Source organism: Mesoplodon mirus (genome assembly GCF_964341445.2).
Source record: "Mesoplodon mirus genome assembly, chromosome: 19".
NCBI lineage: Eukaryota > Metazoa > Chordata > Mammalia > Artiodactyla > Ziphiidae > Mesoplodon > Mesoplodon mirus.
In genome coordinates, this window is record NC_138995.1 from 4163577 (window position 1) to 4173217 (window position 9641).

The 9641-nt window shown below is 51.9% G+C and overlaps 1 protein-coding gene across 5 annotated transcripts in view; it reads right to left on the reverse strand.

Annotated features, from left to right (window-relative positions):
- Positions 1-7595, reverse strand: part of KIAA0513 — a gene marked incomplete at its 3' end in the record, with an annotated part of 59725 nt that extends 52130 nt beyond the window's left edge. For 3 of the 5 annotated variants that reach the window (XR_014292025.1, XM_082605610.1, XM_082605614.1), the window contains exon 1: positions 7493-7595. Of the gene's footprint in view, positions 1-4685; positions 4800-7385 lie in introns of all 5 variants that reach the window. The other 2 variants (XM_082605611.1, XM_082605612.1) reach the window with 2 other exon arrangements.
- Between the last annotated feature and the right edge of the window lie 2046 nt (positions 7596-9641).

Consider the following 9641-nt stretch of genomic DNA (forward strand, 5'->3'; position numbering starts at 1 on the left):
CACACGGAGGCGAGGACACAGCAGGACCACCAGGCGGGAGGGCTCAACCTAGCAGGACCCCTCGGGTTTCAGCCCCTCGATGTGACCTGAGAGATGAGGCCTTTGCCACAGGGCACAGGATTCTTGTTAATTCCCCTCACGTTAGATTTTGATTATGTAGACGACCTCTTTCATCCTCCTTACTTTCTTCTTTCAGGTAAGTGAGATTTTTTTCTTTTTCTCTTTGGCCGCACCACACGGCATGTGGGATCTTAGTTCCCCGACCAGGGGTGGCCCTGAAGTTGTTCATCACCCACACGGAGCCGCGGGGTTCTAAGCGTGATCCTGCTGCTTCAAGAGCTTCAGCATAATCTACCCCCTCCTAGAGCGGAGAGGGGACCGGACCAGCTTTTCTCCGTGGACCGGTTTCCTATTCCTGTACACCACCACACGAATTAAGTGGGGAGGGGTCTTACGTTTTCACTGTTCTGATCTCACTTAATTCTTTTACTTCATTCTTGGTATTTACTATTAACGCACAGTTCAGGTCCGTTTTCTTCTCTGGTGGGGTTTTTTCCCCCACTTTTCTTGGGCCCTATTTTTTTTGTTTTTTGCGGTACGCGGGCCTCTCACTGTTGTAACCTCTCCCGTTGCGGAACACAGGCTCCGGACGCGCAGGCTCAGTGGCCACGGCTCACGGGCCCAGCCGCTCCGCGGCATGTGGGATCTTCCCAGACCGGGGCACGAACCTGTGTCCCCTGCATTGGCAGGCAGACTCCCAACCACTGCGCCACCAGGGAAGCCCCTTGGGCCCTATTTTTGATCTTAGCCTCCCTGCTTTACACCCAAAGCCTCTCGCTCAAGGATGTCAGCTGCACAGCAGCCCTCCAAGCTCATTTACTCTGGTATTTTCCCTTTGCTCTGCTGATCCTAGAGTCTCCTTTTTCCCCAGCTCATTGGTCATTTTTGCTACTGGTGAATCATCTTCTCTGACTCATGCCAGGCTGTGATGCAAAGGCCTCAGAGCACACCTGTCTGTGAAAGGCTGTCCCTGAGAAACACGGCCTGCACCCAGGCACAAGCTTGCGCATGTGGATTTGGTAAACGGGAGAAAAAAATAATCCCCATTTCTCTCTTTTTCCCCTCCGAATTTACCATTTCTTTCAGCTTTTGTTGGAGATTATCCCTACGGTGGGATGAGTCTTGGTCATTCATTTTGCCTTTTTTTTCAGTCTTAACTGAATTTGTTACAATATTGCTTCTGTTTTGTTTTGTTTGTTTGGCCATGAGGCATGTGGGATCTCAGCTCCCCAACCAGGGATCGAACCCACACCTCCTGCATTGGAAGGCGAAGACTTAGCCACTGAACCGCCAGGGAAGTCCCATCATTTTGCATCTTTAGAGGCAGGAGAACATTTCTTGAATGAGCCCAGAAAGCCTGAGGGATGACAGATTTTCCTTCTGTGAGGTTCCTCCTCTGGGGCACAACATGGAGTGTCACCCGTGTGCCACACTGGGATCACGCTGCCTTTTGAGAGCTATGAAGATACCACCAAACTCAGGGGAGATGACATGTACACACAGCTTTGGTACCTGGACTGAACCTGCCTGGAGCTGCGAGCCAGCTCTGCCCTTACAAGCAGATGTGACGGAGGCACATCGTTCCGCTTCTCTGTGCCTCAGCTTTCTCACCTGTGAAATGGGGAGGGGAACAGCAGCTCCCCCATCCGTGTTCTTGTGAGGGTTAGTGACAACCCCCAGAGAGCACCCGGCACAGCAAATCCGAGCTGGGAAGACACCATCTCGATGCCCTGGGGAAACACACCATCAACTGCCCCTCCCTGCTTCCTTCTCTGAGTCTCTGTACTCACCTCTTCATCAGGGCTAACCCTGAAGTTCAAGGAACCTGATCTAAAAAGCACCCCATAAATACAAGCTCTCTCCCCACACTCTTCCCTGAAAGCCCCACATTTTACCGTTACAGACTCATTTCTTTTAAGCACCTCTCGTCTAAATATAAAGCTCTTGGCTGAGGTGTTGTCATTAGCTCTTAGCACCCGGGACCAGACCAGCCTCTCAGGTGCCCACAGCAGGGGGTCTGAAAAGGCCGGAGGAACGAAAGCAGGGATGGGGGCACAGTCCGTGCGGTGGGGCGGGGTGGGGTGGAGGTGATGCTTGGGGACAGTAAAGGACAGCAAGGTCTCTGCAAGGAGGCAGAAGAAACTGGCGGAGATGGTGCCACTGGGGAAGAGACTGGGAAGCTGGGGGAGGGCAGGGGAAGCAGTGACAGAAACCACTTTTCACTGGACATCTTTCTGTATTTTTTGAGTTTTGTACCATCTGCATGTATGACCCAGCCAACTAAAAATGAAATGAGGGAGGGGGGGAAATCGGGTATTTGGGAGAGACAGAGACAGAAACAAAAAGGTCTCTGAAGGCGAAGGGACAAGGCGCTTTTGCTGGCAGCCTGCCCTGCTCTCACCGCCCCCACCCCCCCGGGCCCCAATCAGCAAAGTCTCTCTACGAACTCCTGCACGGCTCATCTTTAGAACATCAGCAATACTTGTTCAGGGTCAAAATCTGAGTCACCGAAACTCAGAATTCTCCAGACCTTACTTAAAAGCCCCTCAGAATCACTGGAAAAGCCCAACAAAGGAAAAACGTGACTTCTCTGACGTTGTGGCCTCCGGCTTTGACCAGCTGTGTGAGGTCTGACCTGGGAACATCGTGTCCAGCTGCACCGCTTATCTCACCGTCACTGAGCCACTCCTCTACCACAAGGACGACGGGGTAAAGCAGAAGCCAAGGGAGGAGATCATCCCTCCAGGGCCCCTGAAGAGTCTTCGGAGAAACCCGCATCCTAACCTGGGCCAGAGCCACGAGAAAGGCCTGGCCACTGGCGGATGGGGGAGGGGAGGGGAGGCCACGGGCTCTGCAATCAGTCAGGAGGTTGGTGGGGTCCTGCACGACCTCCGGAAAGTCACTCAACGGCTCAGACCCTCCCTCCCCTCACCTGGGCCACACATAGATCACAAGCTGTTAGTTGCGAGTTGTAAGGATTACAAACGCTTTGGGCACAAACATCCAAAACCACATCCTTAGCCTGAAAAATAACCCAGCCCCTCCTGCCAGTTTTTCCCTTTAAAAGGTCAATGGATCTCGAAGTTAGACGGTGTTATGCATTGAATTGAACAATCAAAAGAGACGTTGAAGTCTGAAGCACTGGAACCTGTTAATGGGACGTTATTTGGAAACAGGGTCTTTGCAGATGTAATTAGTTAAGATAAAGTCATTATGGAATAGGGTGGGCCCCAAAGCCCATTTGACTGGTGTCCTTACAAGAAGAGAGGAGACAGAGAGAGACACACAGAGGGAAGATAATGTGAAAACACACACACACACACACACACACACGCACACACATGCACGCATGCACACGTGCAGAGAAGGCCATGTGACCACAGAGGCAGGAGTAGGAGTCATGCAGCTGCAAGCTGAGGAACAGAAAGGATGGCTGGAAACCCCCAGAGGCTGGGAGGGGGCCCCGAACGGACGCTCCCTCTGAGCCCCCAAGAAGGAACCAACCCTGCTGACACCTTGATTTTGGATGTCTTGTCTCCAGATCCGTAAGAGAATATCTATTGCTTTAAGCCCCCGAGTCTGTGGTACTTTGTTATAGCAGACCTAGGAGACTCATACAGAAAAGGATCTGGTTTTACTGTCTATCTAATGCTTGAATTCTCTTGCCCGATGGTCAGCTAGCCAGCCTATGGATGACTGTCTCTAGTAAAAGAAGACTAGTTTAGTATCTACCAATGCAGCAACCCCTCCCATCTTTGAGAAGATCTGTGGTACAAATCATTCACTCAACAAATATTCATTGAGCACCTACTACGTGCCAGGCAGGCACTGTTTGGAGCACTGCTGATACAATGGTAAAATGGGGAGCAGGCAATAAAAGCGCTTACAAATAAGGCCATTTCTGATGTTTTGAAGAAAGTAAAACACCGTAACACGAGTGAGTGGGTTGGGGACCAGGATGAAGTTATTTATATTGTTAGGGAAGGTCCCACTAAGCATGTGATACTGGACCAGTGACCTGAATGACAAGGAGTCAGCCACGGAGAATCTGGCCGGAGGAACAGCCAGAGCAAGCTAGACCTGGTCAAGGCACAGAAAGAAAGAGGGACTTCTGTGAGAGAGTGAGAGAGGGTTAATTGATGAAGCTGGAGAAACAAGGAAGGCCAGTCAGTCCTTGTACAGTAGACCCAGGTGAGAAGTTTGCATCTGACCCCAAGACTACTGAGAAGTCACTGGGGAGAGCCATGATTTGATTCTTAGTTTTTAAAAGATCACTCTGACACCATAAAGTTCTTATAACTGAAGCCTTTTTAAGTATAACTTTTGTCCTTTCATTCTTGGGATCTTGGACCTCCACAGAACAAGTCTAATAAACGACATTCCTGAATCTTGACTCCCAAGATTTCCAGGCTTACCAGCTCTCGTTCATTCCCCACTGTAGCAATTTCCAGTAAATATGCTTGATGTTTTTTCCTATGTCCTTCACTAAATGTGAAGCCCAGAAGAGAACTCGATATTCTAAGCATGAAGTAGAAGAGAACTTTCACCTTTGTCATTCCAGATCTACATGTCCACTGATGTGCCCCAAGACTGCCTTGGTTTTAATTCTGTTTTGTACCACTGACCTGCTGAAACGCATCTCAGATAACCTCCGCTGGTGTCCTTTTTCAGATCTAGATGCTCAGATCGAGAAAACAGGATTCAAGCTCATTCTTCCCTAATGAGAACAGCTGTGCCCTCTTAAAAAAAAAAAAAGTGTCACTATAACGCGAACAATGCCATGCATAAAAAACTGGATAAAATAAACAAAAGTACTGGGTCAACTCCTCAGGTTTCACAACCACTGCATTTTTCTTCCGGGTGGAGGACAAGCAAAATGATTATGGCAAGTTGCCCTAGAATTGCTTTGGTCTCTTGCATCACATGGCTGAAGACACCTAGACTATTAGGAAACACTGAGCGCTTGGGCAAAAGACACTCCCTGCAATCATACCTCCCACTAGATTTCTCAAAGACTTCAACAAATCTGAGTAGGCGCAGACTCCCAAGCCTGGGATAGAGGGAAGTGGTGAAGAGAATCCACACCTGCGAGCCAAGCCGACTTAGCAGGTGGGGCAAGCGGTGGGAGAGAAGGATGCTGGGAAAGCCCTAGGGCCCTGGGGTGTGTGTGTCATCTGTCCTCATCCTTCCCACATCCCACTCGGCAGAGTGGTGACGGGCCATTGCATCTGGTGTCAGATGGCTAGGGTTAACACTCTGCTTTGCCCCCTAGCAGCTAAGGGACCTTGAGCAAGTCACCTGGCCTCAGTTTCCTCATCTGTGACATTTGTGAAGATCAATTAAGATTCTGTGTGAAACACGTTTGCAAATGACTGTCCTGTAAAAGTGAGGGGTTATCACTGGCAATAAGCATTTTTACCCCTCCCTTTGCGTGTCATGAGGGTTGACTTTTCCTGACGTTTTCTCTTCCCAGGCTGCTTCTGATGGTTCTTTTAACCAGATTATTTTCTTTTTTGAGGGAGGATGGGGAGGCACGTAGCATGACTCACCCCACCCTAAACCCTTCCTAAAGACTATCCTAAAAGAAGTGCCCTCAGAGCCATTTGGGGTCACCCCAAAGCAATTTACCTTCAAAGAACCAAAGCTATAGTCATGCAAAAAGAAGCACATCTAATACCTGTGGATACCCTCCACTCTCTGGAAATCCAAAGCAACTTATTTAAGGTTTGTGATTTACTCAGGTCACCGAGTAGCTTTTCACTGGCCTTAGTTGTTATGTTCTTAAGTAATATGAACTATCTTCACATTAACTCACACAGGCCATACAAAAGACAAACACTGCAAAAAAACAAAACAAAACAAAACATGGGAATGTACTCCAGAACCAAATGAGAAGTTAATCTGCTGCTCGCTGAAGTGTCTATGCCTGAGTCCTTAGCCATCTTCATTTCTTTAACGGAAAAAGAGAATCTCATGAGTCAACTTTCTCATTGTGAGCTGATCTCAATAGCCGGTCGCCCTGTGTTTCAAATGCGTAAGCAGTCCTATTTCTGCACAAGGTGGAAATAAAAACCAGTGACAGGGGCCTCCCTGGTGGCGCAGTGGTTGAGAGTCCGCCTGCCGATGCAGGGGAAACGGGTTCGTGCCCCGGTCTGGGAAGATCCCACATGCCGTGGAGCGGTTGGGCCCGTGAGCCATGGCCGCTGGGCCTGTGCGTCCGGAGCCTGTGCTCCGCAACGGGGAGAGGCCACAACAGTGAGAGGCCCGCGTACCACAAAAAAAAAAAAACCAAAAAAAAAACCCAGTGACAGCCCAAGGGAGAGATGGAACAATGGGAGAACATACACTTCCAAACAGAACCGTGAAAAGATGGGAAGAAGCGCTCACGTGTAATACAACTGGATTTCTTTTTCTTTACTTAATTCGGTGTTAAGCATCTTGGCTGCCCTGGTTTAGGGTGAGGGAGGGGGTGCCTCTAAGCAAATGAGCCCAAAACCTTAGCATTAGGTGACAATGGTCTGGAGGGCGGCCTGGCTACAGCAGCCTGGTCCTTGACAGCTGTTGGCTTGCCTCCAAACGCTGACTCGCCTCAGGGACAGCCTGCATGTCAAGCACCTCACCTGTGCCAGCTCAGAGGTGAGTTCCCGCCCAGTCTGCAGGCTGGCACCCTGGCCTCACACTTAGGCAGAGTCACAGGAGCTGGCTCGTGCCCACTGCCAAGTCCTCTTCCTCTTCCCAAATACAATCAACGTACAACCCAGGGAAGCCCAGACCCCACCAAGGGGCAACTCGCACCCAGCTCCAGAAGGACCGCATCCTGTCCTTTCCAAGACCCCGGACGCGGGTGCAGGCCACTCTGAACCAGCTGTTCCAAACAGCCTCTAACACTGTGTCGGTAGTGCTGGCCCCTCTGCAAAGCTCCTCCTGCTTCCTGAGCGTGGGGAGGAGGGGGCCCTGGGAAGGCACAAGCTGGGCCCTCTCTCCTTGGCCCCCATGCCGCCCCCAGCTGCCACCCCAGGAGCAGAGGGACAGAAAACTTAAAATCCAACACACAGCACAACTTGGCAACTGTCTTTCCCATCCCGGTCCCACGCACCCCTCCCCAGCACGCCCTTCCAGGAGTCGAGGCAGGGCGGGGGGCGGGGGGGAACCGGCTCCATCCCTAAGCCACCTGGCGACACCGTCAGCCACCGGGGAGCGGGGACACCTTGTCCAGCCCCCCCCCTCAGGTATCGCACTGCTCCTCACACGGTGGGCTCCTGCCCCGCCTTCCCATTTCCTGCAGAAACCCCAGAGGCCCTCGACCCCACCCCACGGTCCCTCACCCGCCGGTCCCTGGGCGCTCCAGCTGTCGCCCCTCGGAGAGCCCCCTCGCCGCCGGGAGAACCCGGCACGCCCTCCCCTCTTGGCCGCTGGCAGGGTCCCCTCTCACCGCGGCGGGGGCCGGCCGGCCGGCCGGGCAGACGGGGAGCGAGCGGGCGCCGTCGGGCTCGGGAATGCGGCCACTGCGCCGGCCCCAGAGCCGGGTCCTTCTGAAGCGCCGGCCCGCGCGAGCTGTCAGTCAGCTGGCCGCGCCCGCCCCCGCGCCCGCGCCCGCGCCCGCCCCCTCCCGGCGCCCCTCCTCCCGGTCCCGTCTGCGCAGGCGCGGGGCGGCCCGGGAGCGGCGTCACGTGAGGGGGCGGTGCAGCTGTCGGCGCCCGGCCCTCCCGAGGGTTTCGGCCCACGTCCCGCGTCGCTCGGGCCTGGGGTCGCCCCTCGGCGGGGAGGCCTCGTCCTGCGGCCCTGGGAGCACGCTCGGGGACTTCCCGTGGTTCGCTCTAACAGAGGGTCCCGGGAACCCTGTTTGCTGGATCTGCTCAAAACTAGGGTGTTCTCCCAGGCGGGGCAGAGCTGGGTGGGCGCAGGCCGCTCTGCAAACAAATGAGTGGGAGATTTGGTGATTTTGGAGGGGGGAGCCCCGGCAGGGAGCCAGAAAGTAGGGCCTGATTCTGGTTGCTTCCCCGCCGTGGTGTCCGCACCTTTAAAACAAGGATGTCCTTTGCCATTTCCTCCTGGCCTATTTCAGAGTTAGGGTGACGTCTTGACATTAACGAGCATACTTGTGAAACAAGTCAAGCAAGGATGTATGGAATAGAAGGGCAATTTGAGGCCGATTGATTTTTTGAAAGGGGGCTTCTTAAAGCTGATGGATCCCACCTTCTGCTCCAAAACGTCTAGGCCAATCAGCATCTTTTCACCAGATACAATAAACACAATTTTCAGGCTGTCGGGTTTGGGTTTCTTCCACGTCTCTTCAATCCAAACAAACCAACCAAAACCACAAAAGGTAAAAAATAAAAGTATCTCCTACGGGAGCTTTTTCAGTTCTAGAGCAAGTACAGAAATGTAAACTGACACCCCCTCCCAATAATTTTGCGGTTATGGCAAACTTGGTTCCAGCACCTAGCAAAACAGTGTGTGGGCTCTGATGCCTCAAATTCTCTAAAGACATTTCCAGAGCTACATTGCAGAGCTACAGTGCTCCTTCTGGGGGTTGGCTGTATGACATAATAAAACTCTACCTTTACATGAATGCCCTGGTATCTGAACGAGGGCAGACTGTCAATTTCAGAAAACTGGGGGTTCTCCGAAGTCCTAGCAGTTAGGCAGAAGGAACTAAAGATCTGCCATGTAGGAGAAAAGATGACATATGGATTGATGATCAAGTGTCTTTCCTGTGCCCCAAGCATGGAGCTACTGATCTCTGGGAAGGTGGCCTATTGAACTTAAAAGACTTTCTGGGAGGGAGGACTTCCCTGGCAGTCCAGTGATTAAGACTCCGTTCCCCACTGCAGGGGGCATGGGTTCGATTCCTGGTTGGGGAACTAAGATCTTGCATGCCTGTGTGGTGTGACCAAAAAGTTAAGAAAAAAAAAAAAATTGTTGGGGGAAGTTAAAGGGACCAACGTGGAGGATGAAGCTGGGAGCTGTGGTTCCACAAGGGTTATGGGGCCTTCAGCACCACAGGTCCATTCCAGATTTGCTTGACCAGCTCAGTGTAGCCATCATGTGCAAGAAACCGGATCTCTGGGTGTTTTAAGCTTGGTATGAATTCAGGAAGGGAAGGAGTGGAAGGTGGCGTTCATTCCCTTATGTGGCCACTACAGATTGGTGGGCATGCCATTGGTCCCTGTGAGTTTCTGCCCTGCGTCCAGCAGAATACAAGCCCATCAGGAAGACTTTATGGGATGGAGGAGGGTCATATCTGTGGCCAGAGGAAGTCCTTCCTTGGTTCAGTGAGTGAACCCAGAACCAGGCATGGGCTCTTGCAGCCTTGTTCTGACTCTGGAGATACCAACTGTTCAAGGAAATTGGAAAATGAGTTCATTCAGGGTCGGATTCCATTTGGGGGAAATGTCATTTCTCCTCAAGAGATTCACATGGACCTTATCTCTCCATACCACATAAAAGATATTCTGTACTTGCCAGAAAGTTGGAGAGAGGCAGATGATATGGCCATTTTATTAAAAAAAAGGCGGGGAGAGTGAGTTCTATAAACCACAGACCAGTGAACTTGACATTGGGCCTGGGAAGAATTCAGG